Source organism: Bos taurus, chromosome 3 (genome assembly GCF_002263795.3).
Source record: "Bos taurus isolate L1 Dominette 01449 registration number 42190680 breed Hereford chromosome 3, ARS-UCD2.0, whole genome shotgun sequence".
Lineage (NCBI taxonomy): Eukaryota > Metazoa > Chordata > Mammalia > Artiodactyla > Bovidae > Bos > Bos taurus.
In genome coordinates, this window is record NC_037330.1 from 48691303 (window position 1) to 48706347 (window position 15045).

Genomic DNA, 15045 nt, shown 5'->3' on the forward strand with positions numbered 1-15045 from the left:
CCTGAACTTCTAGCTGCTCTCCACAGATGCTGGGCTCTTGCTCCTTGCCCAGTCAGCCAGAGATGCAACTGGAAGCTCTCAAGTAGCCTGCTTTACTTTCAGGTGTCTGACCTGAAAGGAGACCCTTTAGGTCAGGTCTCCAGGTGCCGACTAAGGCTTGAGCTAAGCTTCAGCTGGTGTGTCTTAGTGATCCTGTGCTTGGGGGCCAGCACCGGGGAAAGGTCTGGTTTCCCACCCTTCATTCCTCTTTCTCAAGCTTCCTCCCTCTCCTCACCAGCTCCTGTGGCCGAGTTCCCAGCGTCCTTTAAACCATAGTCTGACACCCTATTGTTAAAATACTGTGGTGTTAGACTATGATAACGAAATTTCTTTTCTAGGACTTAGGGCTCACCTTAGAGAGGCCTGCAGTGCGGGAGACCTGGATTCGATCCCTGGGTTGGGACGATCCCCTGGAGAAGAGAAAGGCTACCCATTCCAGTATTCTGGCCTAGAGAATTCCATGGACTATATAATGCATGGAGTCGCAAAGAGTCAGACACAACTGAGCGACTTTCACTTCACTTCAATTAAAGAGACAGTTAGTAGAGGCTCCAGAGGGACCGTGACCATCAACTCAGGCTTGAGGGTCCAGATCATTCTTCATCTTGCCTCTCCTATCAGTTGTGAAGACATCCCTCAGATTAGAAGCCAGAAATAAGATGGATACGGGGGGTCTTGGGTTTGAACTTTGGTTTTTTAGTTTGTCTGGGAATCATTCAAGATGCCCTTGTTAGATAAGGGGGTTGCAAAAGGCCATTTGGCCAGGGGGCTGGGAAGGGGATTGGGGAAGGGAGCCAAGAAAGGTATGTGTGTAAAGGAGTCCCAGCCCTTTGGAGCTGGATTGAAGTAGTTTCAGGATAAAAAAGTTGGAGGCTCAGAAAAGTCTTTCTTTTCTCCTTGAGAGCTTTGCACTGACATCTGGTCTCTGGGATCTTGACTAATTTTAGCACATCTCCTTTCAACAAGGATTGACTGAGCATTTGCTTTGTACCAGGACTTGGTCAACTCCAGGTGTGCAGACACCAAGCAGGAAGATTTGCCCCTTCAAGGTCATGCTCACTTGGGGTTGGTGATGAGATATGAGACAAATGATAAGGGTTCTTCACCCAGTTGACGTTACCTGAAGCCTTCCTGAAAAAGGCTGCCTGCGTGGAGAGGCGAAGGATGAACGAGATATGGCAAGGCGGGGAAAGGTGAGGAGGGCATTCTAGGCAGAGGACACAGCAGCGACAGAGGCTGGATGCATGGGCCTGCACAGACAACCCCAAACAGTGTAGCAAGACTGAAGGAGGGGTGCCAGCCAGAGAAGGAGGGAAGCAGAGGGGGTGTGGTGACTAAGGGCAGACTGTGTGGGGCTGGGCTTGCTGCAGCACGCTGTTGCTTGTCCTGCTATGCTTCTGTCATTCCCATTCACCCTCACTTAGGACAGCTTTTGGAGAATGCTCCCCTGCCTGCTCTGCTCTGAGGACTGGAAGGAAGAGAGGCTGGTTTTATCCTTGTATCTCTGAAGAGCTGGGAGCAAGAGTGACAAGTTTGCGGCCGGGCTTGGTGGAGACAGCAAGAATCAAGTGAGAAAACTCTTATGGGGAAGTGAGCCATGGAGACCGCCAAGCCGCCAGGTTTCCCCCTAAATGTGGTCTTTGGAACACAGTTGTCCTCAAGCCCTGAGGGGCTTTCAGTTTGATTTTTTTCTTGTAAAAGGCTATATATATTTTGTGTGTGTTAGTCGCTCAGTCATGTCTGACTCTTTTCAACACTATGGACTGTAGCCCACCAGGCTCCTCTGTTCATGGAATTCGCCAGGCAAGAATACTGGAGTGGGTAGCCATTCCCTTCTCTAGGGGATCTTCCCGACCCAGGGATCGAACCCAGGTCTCCCACATTGCAGGCAGATTCTTTACCATCTGAGCCACCAGGAAGCCCTTATATTTTAGGTTAATATATTCTTTCAAATGTATCAAGTATTGCATAATAAAGTTGTATATAACACATATGTTATATATGTCACATGTATGAGTTATAATGCACGTTAACATGAACACTCTGAGCCCACCAGCCAATCTCAGAGTTAGAATATTACCGTGCTCTTCCTCCTTGAACACAACCCCTGCCAAACCTTCAATCTCAGAGGTAACTGTTTCTCTGAATTTTATCAGTCTCTTGCTTGAGCATACTCACCTCACATTGTCCTGTTCCTTTGTATAATTTACTTTGCTTTTTAGGGGATGTTACAAAAATGGTGGTATATGATATAGAGTTGTTCGGAACTTTTTTCACTCATAAAAATTTTTTTTCATGCTTGGTTTTAAAATTGAGACTGGTTCTTCATAACAATCAATTTCAGCACAGACTTTCTGACTGTAATATGAAAGAGCAGAAGGATCAGATCCCAGGGTTCTCAAATGTTGTGGAAGATAAAATGCTTGTGCTGCTGGGGGCTGACTGCTCTCATTTGTTGACTTTCACTTAGTCCAATTATAATGTTATTTGTATATTAATCAGATCTCTCACCTCCCAGTTTTCTGCTTTTGTGCAAGGCAGAGCCTTCCCATGAATGACTTTGAGACACTTCCTACTTCCTCTTACCAAGCAGTTGTTCCTGTCTCTAGGATACCTCTTGCCAAAGCCTATTATGTCCACATATGTCTTCAGAAACCATTTTCTTCTTTTTCTGTCTTACAGTGAATAACGAGTTCTAATGGCAATACCGTCAGAAAGCCTTCAGAATGGTTCTTTGATGGGGCTGGAGACTGAGCAGAAGGAAGTCTATGAACTGATTCCTCTTGCATGTTCTGGGGGAATGTTAGGCCTTGTGTTACTTCCCCAGGCTGCTGCAATAAATTACCACACATTTGGTGGCTTAAAACAACAGAAGTTTATTCTCTCACAGTTATGGAGGCTAGAAGCCTGAAGTCGAGGCTTTGGCTAGGCCATACTCACTCCAAAGGCCCTGGCAGGGGAGAGCCCTTCCTTTCAGCTTCTGGACTTCAGCGTCCCTTGGCTTGTGGCTGTATCTTTCCAACCTCTGCCTCCGTGTTCATGTGGCCTTATTTTCTGGGTTGCCATGCGTCTTTTTTTCTGTCTCTTGACAGGACACTCATCATTGGATTCAAGGCCCACCCTAATCAATCCAGGATGATCTTATCTCAAGATTGATGTCATAATTATCTTCATTCCAAGTAAAGTCACATTCTGAGGTTCCAGGTTGAGGCATCTTTATTTTGGGGGGAGCGGTGACATTATTTAACTCATTACAGACCTCCAGATGCTACTTGAAGAAGATGTCTCATGGTTGAATATGTTTTAGAAGTATTATTCTCCATATCCCTCTCAGAGCATCACACTGTGTACCAGTATATTAGAGACTAGACCACACTGTGCGTGTGTGTATGTGTGTTAACAACTCTAATGCTACTTTGGGAAGTGCTTTTGGGGACTACACATTTTTGGAGGACATGGCAAACTTGTGTTGAAATATTCAGGGTCTTGGATGGAATTATTTCTGAGCACCTGGAAACCCCTTGTCCCCCCATACCTACGTCCTTGATCAAAGCTACCTCATATTTCTTAGACAAGAAAACTCACACTGAAGGAGAACTTCAAATACAAACAGTCCTAGAGAGGGCACTTGAGCAATATCGCCTTACTAGATGTAAATGACTAACCTCATAGTCTTTCTTATCCAAGATCTTGGCAGAGGGAGGAAGATACCTGGCCCTCGAGGCCACCAGGGCTTCTGAAGTTCCAGGGGTAGCAGGACGTGAGCCCAGAAGTAAAACCTCAGCTCCCTTTTAACCCTACAGGACCAGTGTTTTTACCCACAATTCAATACGTTTTATGGCTAGAAGTGCTCATCTGTTTAACCTGGAATGTAAGACTACCTTTGCATTTTGACACTGATACCCGATTCATTAAGATACCATCAATTTTTGCTTCTTTCCAAATAATCTAAGTATCAGAATTTTTATAAATACAGCATAAACTTCTAGAAGGCAGATTGAATTTTGTTTTATAAAATTGTGCTGTGTTTGATTACTTGTGACATTTCCGTCTTCTTATTCAATCAGCAGCCCTCCCCTTGGATTGGGCTTCCCTGGTGGCTCAGTGGTAAAGAATCCACCTGCCAATGCAGGAGCTGTAGGAGACTCAAGTTCAACCCTGGGTAAGGAAGATCCCCTGGAGAAGGAAATGGTGACCTACTCCAGTATTCTAGGAGCCTGGGGAGCTCCATGGTTGGAAAGGGTCATGGGGTTGGAAAGGGTCCGTGGGGTTGGAAAGGGTCAGACATGACTGAGCACGCACACACCCTTTGAACTGAACGCGCTGTGTTATAACAACAGGAAACCCACCAACACAGATGTGCTCTGATTTTTAAGTTCTTACATGCGACTCTTTTGAGGAAGATATTTATCAATTTCTTCTGAATTTTATCAATCCAAAAATCTTATCTTTTTCTCTTCTGGGCTGAGGGAGAGGTATGGGAGAGGAGAGAGAGAAGGAAGGAGAGTGGTGGTGTGAGAAGAGAAGCAGTGAATGGAGAGTGTGGAAGCTCTGTTCCCAGCTGGAGGATTTTAGGCAAATGCCCGTTCCCTCTGGGCCTCTTTATAAAATGAGAGGGGAGGGCCAGGTCTTATCTCCTTCCACTTTGGAATTCTGTACTTTAAAATTACATGGCAGAGGTGTGGAAAGTAAGAACCCAAAGTAAGTAGAAGGAAGCAAATGGCAAAGATGAGCAGAAATAAGTGAAGTAGAAATGAAAATGTAATAGAGATGGTCAATAAAAACAAAGCTTGTTCTTTGAAAAGACTGAGAAAAGAAAAAGGCAAGACGGTGTAAGATCAGAAATCAAATAGATTGGAGATCAAACATGCAGAATACCTGATGCATAAGAAAAGAGATACTAATGACACAGTGATTCGTGAGGAGGCACAGCCTCCCTACTTTCGTTTCCTTTTTTCTTTCCATTCTCTTTAGTTTTCCTCCTTTAAAATTTTATTTTTATTCTTATTTTCACCTTTGTTCCACAGCCACATATTATATCTGATACTGGCACTTACTGTTAGAAACGAGGTGATAAAGAGATAACAACCCTCAGACCAGTGTGGACATTGAGGGCCCATGCAGTTGCCACTTTTTTACAGCAGGTGGCGCTGTAAGCCAGAGGCTGCATAGTAAACTAGCCATAAATTGTAGTATGTTTTTTTTTCCCCCACAGATTCTACCCTCTCTTCCTCGTTGTTATTTAGTTTTGCATTTTCACATTTCCAAAATTGTGAGGCATCTTACACTCAATGTACGTATTTACTGTAGAGTTTTATGCCGCTGAAAACTGTTATTCAAATGATGTTTCTTCTTATTAAATCTTAATATTTTCTTAGAATGGAAGACATTTAGTATGTTATGAGCCTATGAAACTGGAATGAATGAATCACCTGTAAAGAATATCCGAAATCACTGGACATGAGTTCTTACAGAAGAATTGAAAATGATGCATTATTTAGTTGTCTGGAATAACTTTTTCTTTGGGGTTGGACAGACTTAGGAGTTTGAAATCCAGCTTGGACACTTACTCACTATGTTATCTTGGGTAAATTTCTTATCTTCTGTAAACCTATTTCCTCATATTTAAAATCGTGATATCAGTGGCTAATTTGAAAAATTGTTACTGTATGCCTACCAAATATCTTGGCTCAAGACAGTTTCAGTAACCTCCATCTGTGTGTGTTAGTCGTTCAATTGTTTCCGACTCTTTGTGACCCCATGGACTGCAGCCCACCAGGCTCCTGTGTGCATGGAATTCTTCAGGCGAGAATACTACAGTGGGTTGCCATTTCCTCCTCCAGGGGATCTTCCTGATCCAGGGATTGAACCTGGGTCTCCTGCATTGCAGATGGATGCTTTACCATCTGAGCTACTAGGGAAGCCCCAACCTCCATCGAGTATTATGTAATTTTGAAAAGCCGAGGTTAACAATGAAATGCGAAACAGACTTCTGTTATTTTATAGCAACTGAGGAGAGTGTACCTGTGCTATTCCTTGAATTAGCTAATGGACTTGGGGACTGTGGGTATTGGACCACTGTTTGGTACTCAACCCAGGTGGCATTGCTTTATCATCTCCAGTGGCTCCCAGAACAGAATCCCCTGGGATGTTTGTTAAACAAATGAGGAGTTCCTGGGCCCACCCAGACCCACTAAATTAAAAATCTTCGGAGGTAGGGTGCATAATATGTCTTTAAAACAAGTTCCTGGGACCTCCCTGGTGGTCCAGTGGTTATGAGTTTGTACTTCCAATGCAAGAAGTGCAGATTCAGTTCCTGGTTGGGGAACTAAGATCCCACATGTTGCATGGCATAGCCTATATATATATACCTGAGTTCTCCATATTGTTTGTAGGGAGATAAAAATATAGCTCTGACCTAGAGTATGATTTCCAACAGACTAGTGTTGGAATCGTACTAACTTAGCTTAATTTCTGTAGTACTTGAGTGATATGTGATTGTAATTTGTCTGCTGGGTATTGGGAAAACAAAACGAAAGGGCAGCTCTGTTTTTTTCTGTTTCCCCATGTGTGGCTCATCTTTCACAAGCCAATCACACTTAAATAGGTCATGAACTTGCAACTAGAAGATGAATAGATCCTGGGGATCGAATGCACAGCATAGTGATTATGAGTGAGTGAAGTCTCTCAGTCATGTCTGACGCTTTGCAACCCCATGGACTGTAGCCTACCAGGCTCCTCCGTCCATGGGATTTTCCAGGCAAGAATACTGGAGTGGGGTGCCATTATATATTCCAAAGTTGCTAAGAGGCTAGGTTTTAAATATTCTTATCCCCTAAAAGAAATAATTTTGTGACTCGACAGAGTTGTTAGCTAATGTAATCATACTGCAATATATAAATGAATCAAATCAGCACGTTGCACACCTTAAACTTAGGCAGTGTTATATGTCAATTATTTCTCGATAAAAACCTATAACCCATTTTTAAAAAGTGAATGGGTTGGCATGACAGTGATAAGGTATCATCTCTATTGTGTGAAATAGAAAAGGATAATTCTGGATTGGTGAATGACAGGTCTAGGTAACTGAAGTTTAACTTTTTTAAGTGTCAACACTACTTTAACATGCCTGATGGGAATTATTTATTCAGCAAATACATGCTGATGACCTCTTGGTCCCAGGCACAGGTTTCCCTTGTCTGTACACTGAACACACAGAATAGAGCACATGGTATTTGGAACTGGGAGACCCAGCTGGACCAGCTCTCCACACACAACAAACTTCCTGTGAGGAGGGCCTCCCTGGCTGTCCGTTCCCTCCGTCAGGACCTGTCGGATGGGTGTTCTTCCTGCTGCCCTTCATGAAGTTGTTGGTCAGACTTACAGGGTGCCTCCAAATACCAGATTACCTGCTGAACTTAACATTCTTCTCCTCTGCTGTTTTCACTGAAGGCAACTCAGCGTACCCCAAACCTTGAATATACAGCTCTCTGCTTATCTGTAGACGTGTATACACACATACATATGTGTGTGGCAGGTCGAGCACACTCTTCTGCACATTTGATCAACTACTATGGGTCAAAGAGGTTTTCAAGTAACATGACAGAAGACAAGGTCACAGCTGGGTGAGCCACACACAGGGCTGGATGAGGCATCCTGGGGGTGCTCCTGGCCAAGAGCTTCTGGAGATGCGGGTCAATGTTGGCTGCCAGAGAGCATAGCTGTCACATCACAGAGCTTATGACAGCCTGGAGTGTGGGAGAAGGTAGATTGCTGTCTCTTGTATGACTTGACATCTCTACTTACTTCAATAGCCTCCTATTTTACAGACAAATGGTATACTGAAAAAAAGTAGCGTGACTCCTTCAAGCAGGGGCATGTGTGTCTCAACTTTCTTGCAGACAGAAGGTCATTGCTGCATGAGTGTTAGTTTCTCAGTCATGTCTGACTCTTTGTGACCCCATGGACTGTAGCCTGCCCAGCTCCTCTGTCCATGGAATTCTCCAGGCAAGAATACATAAATTATTGTACTGCGAGGTCACCTGGGGGCTCTTTGTGAGCAATATGTGTGGTTGGTGTGGTTACCCTGCAATGAGTGGTCCTGCCATGAGCTTCCAGATGTTCAAGCTGGTTTTAGAAAAGGCAGAGGAACCAGAGGTCAAATTGCCAATGTCCGCTGGATCATTGAAAAAGCAAGAAATTTCCAGAAAAACATCTATTTCTGCTTTCTTGACTATGCCAAAGCCTTTGACTGTAAAATAAACTGTGGAAAATTCTGAAAGAGATAGGAATACCAGACCATCTGACCTGCCTCTTGAGAAATCTGTATGCAGGTCAGGAAGCAACAGTTAGAACTGGACATGGAACAACAGACTGGTTCCCAATAGGAAAAGGAGTTCGTCAAGGCTGTATATTGTCACCCTGTTTATTTAACTTACATGCAGAGTATATCATGAGAAACACTGGGCTGGAGGAAGCACAAGCTGGAATCAAGATTGCCAGGAGAAATATCAATAACCTCAGATATGCAGATGATACCACCTTCATGGCAGAAAGTGAAGAAGAACTAAACAACCTCTTGATGAAAGTGAAAGAGGAGAGTGAAAGAGTTGGCTTAAAACTCAACATTCTGAAAACGAAGATCATGGCATCTGGTCCCATCACTTCATGGGAAATAGATGGGGAAACAGTGGAAACAGTGGCTGACTTTATTTTTCTGGGCTTCAAAATCACTGCAGATGGTGACTGCAGCTATGAAATTAAAAGACGCTTACTCCTTGGAAGGAAAGTTATGACCAACCTAGACAGCATATTAAAAAGCAAAGACATTACTTTGCCAACAAAGGTTTGTCTAGTCAAGGCTATGGTTTTCCCAGTGGTCATGTGTGGATGTGAGAGTTGGACTAGAAAGAAAGCTGAGCACTGAAGAATTGATGCTTTTGAACTGTGGTGTTGGAGAAGACTCTTGAGAGTCCCTTGAACTGCAAGGCGATCCAATCAGTCCATCCTAAAGGAGATAGGTCCTGGGTGTTCATTGGAAAGACTGATGTTGAAGCTGAAACTCCAGTACTTTGGCCACCTGATGCAAAGAGCTGACTCATTTGAAAAGACCCTGATGCTGGGAAAGATTGAAGGCAGGAGGAGAAGGGGATGACAGAGGATGAGATGGTTGGCTGGCATCACCAACTCAATGGACATGAGTTTGGGTGAACTCCGGGAGTTAATGATGGACTGGGAGGCCTGGCGTGCTGTGGTTCATGGGGTCACAAAGAGTCAGATGCGACTGAACTGAACTGAACTGAGTGGCCCTGCCCTTTTTGCCTGGCACCTCGTCCTGCCGTGACCCTCTCCCCGTCCCAGGATCTTCTCACTGTGTGAGCCTCTTGCCCCTCCTGGTAGCTTTCTGCTCTCTGACATCCTCTTCCATCTTCTCTTTTCTCTTTCCTTTCCTCTCTAATTCTGAATTTTATCTCAGACTTTAGAGCCTTTTCTAATTAATGAGAATGTGTCCTGCATAGCTAAGATTGTTAAATAAATTTCCCCTTGCCCCAAACAAAAGCTATTTTGTTGTGTTTGAATAGCATACCAAGACTATGGAATCAGGCCTCATATATATGTAGCCTCCTGATGTCCATTTTACAGTGCATTTGATCATAGTTGATTTCCTCTGCTTATCTCCAACTCTTCTTGGGTTTTTAACTGGCTCTCGTTCCTGTGTTCAAGGATTATCTGGTTCTTCCAAGTGAGTGGTGGTTCTGGACAGTTAAGGGTGGCAAAGGCCAGAGTGCAGATCACAACTCCATTGACCTATAAAGTGGTTCAGACAAATGGTCATGGACCCTGTAAGAGCATTCCTGTAGGTGTCAGGCTGTCACACTGATCTAGTGTTTGTTTGTTTGTTTGTTTGTTTGCTATCAAAATGCAAAAGTGACCTGGATAAGCAAAGATGGGGGCCATCTGTCAAGCAGGACTAAGAGCTCTTCACAGATGGTGACGGGCCCACCCCTGCAGGCCCCTGGCAGTGCTATGGGAGTGGTCTTCTCTCCCAGGTGCAGGCCATCACTACCTGGCACGCAGCACCTGGACTTCTGGGGTGGAACCAGGACAAGGGTGAGGAGAGGGAGGCACCTCCAGAAATGTTGAATTTTGCATCATGGGCACTGCACCTGCCTCACTCTTGTCCTGCCTCTGGGGACTCCAACTGTCTTCACTCCAAATAATTGGAATTCCACCTCGAAGATGGAGCCAAGTAACTTTAAAAAGAACTTACGACTCTCCTGTTCTGAGTGGTTATTCATAAGATTAAAAACAAATGGCTTAGAGAATGCTACGCTTCTAGTATAGCTCATGCCTCTTAGGCAACACATTGTTAGCTAATTGTTTAAGTAAATGAGACCTGATCCAGGATTTCTCATCTGTAGTAAATGAAAGTCCTATTGTGTTATGTTTGGATGTGCATGAGGAAACAGGAGAACATGGAGTGAAACTGAAGTGGGGTGGAAGAAGGAGACCAGATGTGACAGCGATCAAAGCACCAGTTTTACTGAGCAAGGCAAAGCAGGATGGAAGAAAGGGAAGGCCCCCACGTGTTGAAAAAAGGAACCACTGTGGAGATGAGACTGTTTGCAAAAATAATTCATAGGCTTGATGCATTTTCAAGTTGAACCCAGTAGGATTTTCTGTGGGGGAGAAGTCTTGGCAAATTTAAAGTCTCAAAATTGATCTAAAAATATATTCAGACAAGACCATCTCATATTCTAAAGATAAGGGGGAGGATGAGACTGCCTTCTTAAGGGAGCACTGGTATCATCAGAGGGTAGCACAGAAATAGTAATGGAATGGAAGGATACAGTTCCTGGAGCAGAATCTATGGCCTAACAATGGTGCATGTTATGTGTATGTGAATTCAATATGCAGTACAAAGAGAAGGAATAAATAATAATAAATAAAATTAATCCTTGTTGGAACAAGGCTGCACATAAATGAATATATGTAATAAATAAATAATAGTCATAAATAAAGAGAAAGAGTATAAGTTCTCACCTCACACCATGACCCCAAATACATTCTTGATAAATTAAACAGATACTATATTGCAGAACAACTTTATTGATGTAAGTTTTAATATTTGTCAGACTTCTAATAGATGAAAGACTGTTTCTAAGTGGTAGAAAGAAAATCATAATGAAAAATATTTGACTACAGAATGTAATATAAAATTTCAGAGTTAGAAATTAAATAAATTGTCATATTTGCTGCAAAGAACCTGGTATCCTTATTCTAAGGTATGATCATAAAGACTGTAGAGAAAAAAAGGAAAAAGAAATTACCCAATTCACAGCAGAAGACACGGAAATGTAGAAATAAGCACACATATGGAAAAATGCCACATCTTGATATTAAAATCGGCAGGGATAGACCATTCACTGATGTGAACATTGTAAGTATATGCATTTTAAAAATTAATTTATTAATTGTTGATTGCACTGGCTCTTTGTTGCTCTAGTTGTGGAGAGTGGGGGCTAATTCTAGTTGCAGTGCATGAGCTTCTCATTGTGGTGGCTTCTCCAGTTGCTGTGGAGCAGAGGCTGTAGGCATGATGGCTTCAGTAGTTGTGGGGCTTCCCTGGTGGCTCAGAGGTTAAAGCGACTACCTGCAGTGCGGGAGACCTGGGTTCGATCCCTGGGTCGGGAAGATCCCCTGGAGAATGAAATGGCAACCCACTCCAGTATTCTTGCCTGGAGAATCCCATGGACGGAGGAGCCTGGTAGGCTACAGTCCACAGGATCACAGAGTCGGACACGACTGAACAACTTTGTGGTACATGGACTTAGTTGCTCCACTGGCCTGTGGGATCTTCCCTGATCAGGGATCAAACCCATGTCTCCTGACTTGGTGGGCTGATTCCCATCCACTGTACCACCTGGGAAGTCTTTAAATATATGCTTTTAAAAATAAAACAATCCATTGCTGGAGAAAGGGTGATATAACAGGTATGTTCACACTTAGAAGAAATTGATTTGTGTTTGTCTTTTGAACACTATGAATTTTCTAATGTCTCCTGTCTCCCTGTCTGCATAGACCCCTGGATAGCAGACTTTTATTTTGGCTTGAAGGCAGTGGCAACCCACTCCAGTACTCTTGCCTGGAAAATCCTGTGGACGGAGGAGCCTGGTAGGCTGCAGTCCATGGGGTCGCTAAGAGTCGGACACGACTGAGCGACTTCACTTTCACTTTTCACTTTCATGCATTGGAGAAGGAAATGGCAAGCCACTCCAGTGTTCTTGCCTGGAGAATCCCAGGGACGGCATAGCCTGGTGGGCTGCTGTCTATGGGGTCGCACAGAGTCGGACACGACTGAAGCGACTTAGCAGTAGCAGCAGCACCCCTAATAAAGATATCTCTGTGTAGCCCCAAATGAAGTATTGTGTAAGAGCTCAAATTTTGGAGTTTAAAGTAACTACTCTGTGCCTTACTGGTTTGGGGCAAGTTACTAACTTTCCAGGCCTCAGTTTTCTTATCTGTAGAGTGGGCATATTATTACCTTCCTCTTTGCTGTGAGAATTAAATAAGATTATATGTGATGGACCTAATACAGTGCCTGATCACAATAAGTATTCAATAAATGCTGGTTGTTACTTTTCTTATTTTTACCCTTCTATCTCACTCTCCCGCTTTTAAAAAATACTTGATTAGATGTGTTTGCTTTTGTAAACGGTTTAAATCCTCTTTGGAACAAGGCTGCATATAAATTAGTAATCTATATTTTCAGTGCCTTCTTTAATAGTTGTGTAAATTTATCCTGCCACTTCCAATGTAGGAGAGTAATTAGACATAAGGTCAACTGCAATATGCCAACATCTATCCAAAGACTTAAAATACTCATTAACTTTGACACAGTAATTTCACTTTTTGACTGCACATGTGGAAAAAAGCTGAACAATTTTGTATACATAAAAAGCTCCTTCACAAAATTTTTCATAGTTCTCTCTATAGTAGCTAAAACTTGAAAAGAATCTGAATGCCATTAAAAAAAGACATGGTTAAATTTTTCACTCAAGAAAACTTTATGCAGGCATTGTTTTTGAAAACTGCATGGTATCATGGTAAATGCTTTTGATATAAAACCAAGAGGAAAAAGCAGTTTACTAAATTGTGTCTGTAATATAACTGCAGCAACCTATGAAAACTTATGAAGAAAATGCCTGGAAGGAAATATATTAGTATGTTCACTGTAGATTTTGAATGATGAAACAATGGATAATTTCTAAATCTCTCTCTTTTTTTTTCCCATTTGTTTTGGTTAATTCCCGGTTTTCTCTCCTAATGAATCTCCCCACCCACACACAATGCCATATAAGGTCCCTGTTCATAACTCACGGATCAACGCAAGGACAGCTAAGTTTGCGCTGTTTTCTTTGGGCATGATGTCATCTTGTTTCACTAAAATGCAATTGCCTAAGGTATGCTTTTGGGACAGAGGAGTAGCTCTGGGGGCTGTATAAGGGGGCAATTTAGTGTGGATTCCTGTCATGGCCTTGCTTGGACTGATAAAATGAGAGAAAGCAGAGCACCTGTAGAGAAGGGAGTGCAGAAGCAGATTTCTTGGTACCAGTCACAGAAATTACAGAAATTCCAAAATCAGGAAAATGAAATTCCAGAGCAGAATTCTTTGCCTGATTGGGCATGAAATCACTCAAACCTCATTTCTTTAAAGAAGTAAGCAAAATCTGATTGAAACATGTTGTTACTGTCATTACTATATTAGTTATACTTATCATCTTTTAGTCTGAAGTCATCAAATTAAAGACACTGTAGAATCCAAAGATAAAATTATATGCTTTTAATTTTATGCCATGAATTGTCTTTTCTGATTAAAAATTTCAAGTATACAAAATGTGTAAATTAATGAATGAAGTTCATTAGTGATCCTAGTGTTAGTTAGGACTTAGAACATGAGTTTCTTCATTCTTTCCCTGGTATAGATAGAGCTCACATTCCTTGAGTGATTAACAAGTGCTTGGCACTGCTTGGAGAATTATTAACTAGGCTCATTCTCAGTGAAGTAGGTACAATAATTATCTACATTTCATTGGTGAAGTTGAGCTTCTTGTCCATGCAACTAGGATGCGGTAGAGCCAGGATGTGGAAGCCAGGCAGTCTAGCTCTGAGTCTGTGCATTTAACCTCTCTCTCCAGTATCTTTATAAATACATACTAACCGCAGTGGGGTTATACAGTGCCTAACCTTGTAATCTGCTTTTTCTTTCTAATGCAACTGAACATCATTCCAAATCAGTAGAGATAGATCCACAGTCAGTTATTTTTAATAGAGGCGTTGTATTTTATTACATGGGTAACTCATAATGTATTCAATCATAATCCATATGGTTGGATATTAAAAATTTTTTCCCTACTGTAAACAGCAAAGGAATGTACATTCCCACATACAAGTACATTTGAGAGAGTATTTCACTAGGATAAGTTCATAGATAAGGAACATGTAGGTCAAAGTGAAAATTTTCAAGGGTTTAAACCCCTGTTGCCAGAAGGCCCTCAAGAAATGTTGTGCACATTTAAATTCCCCCTTAACAGTACAGGAGAGTGTAAGAAAAGCATTTTATATAGTGATTCAATAGTCACATATTAAGTTTTCTATTTTCTTCACTAGATGCAATGACCTCTTTTTCTCTCCTCTCTTCTCTCTTTCCTTTCCTTTTAAAAATTATCTTAAGTGCCAGACATGATTCATTAAGTTAATTACATGATCCATGAATGAGTAGTAACAACAGTTTGAAAAAAACACTATTCAGTGCTTCGATACTAGCATTCTTTTTAGTGTTTGCCTGTCTGGTAATCTCAGATAATGGTAAGCTATTGTTTCTATCTTGACTTCTTCAATTACTCAAGAGGCTGACATTTTGGAAAATCATGTTTTTGAACAGAGTAAACTATAATTCACTATTTCTCAACTTATAGTGCATATTAGAATTAAAAAATTATATTC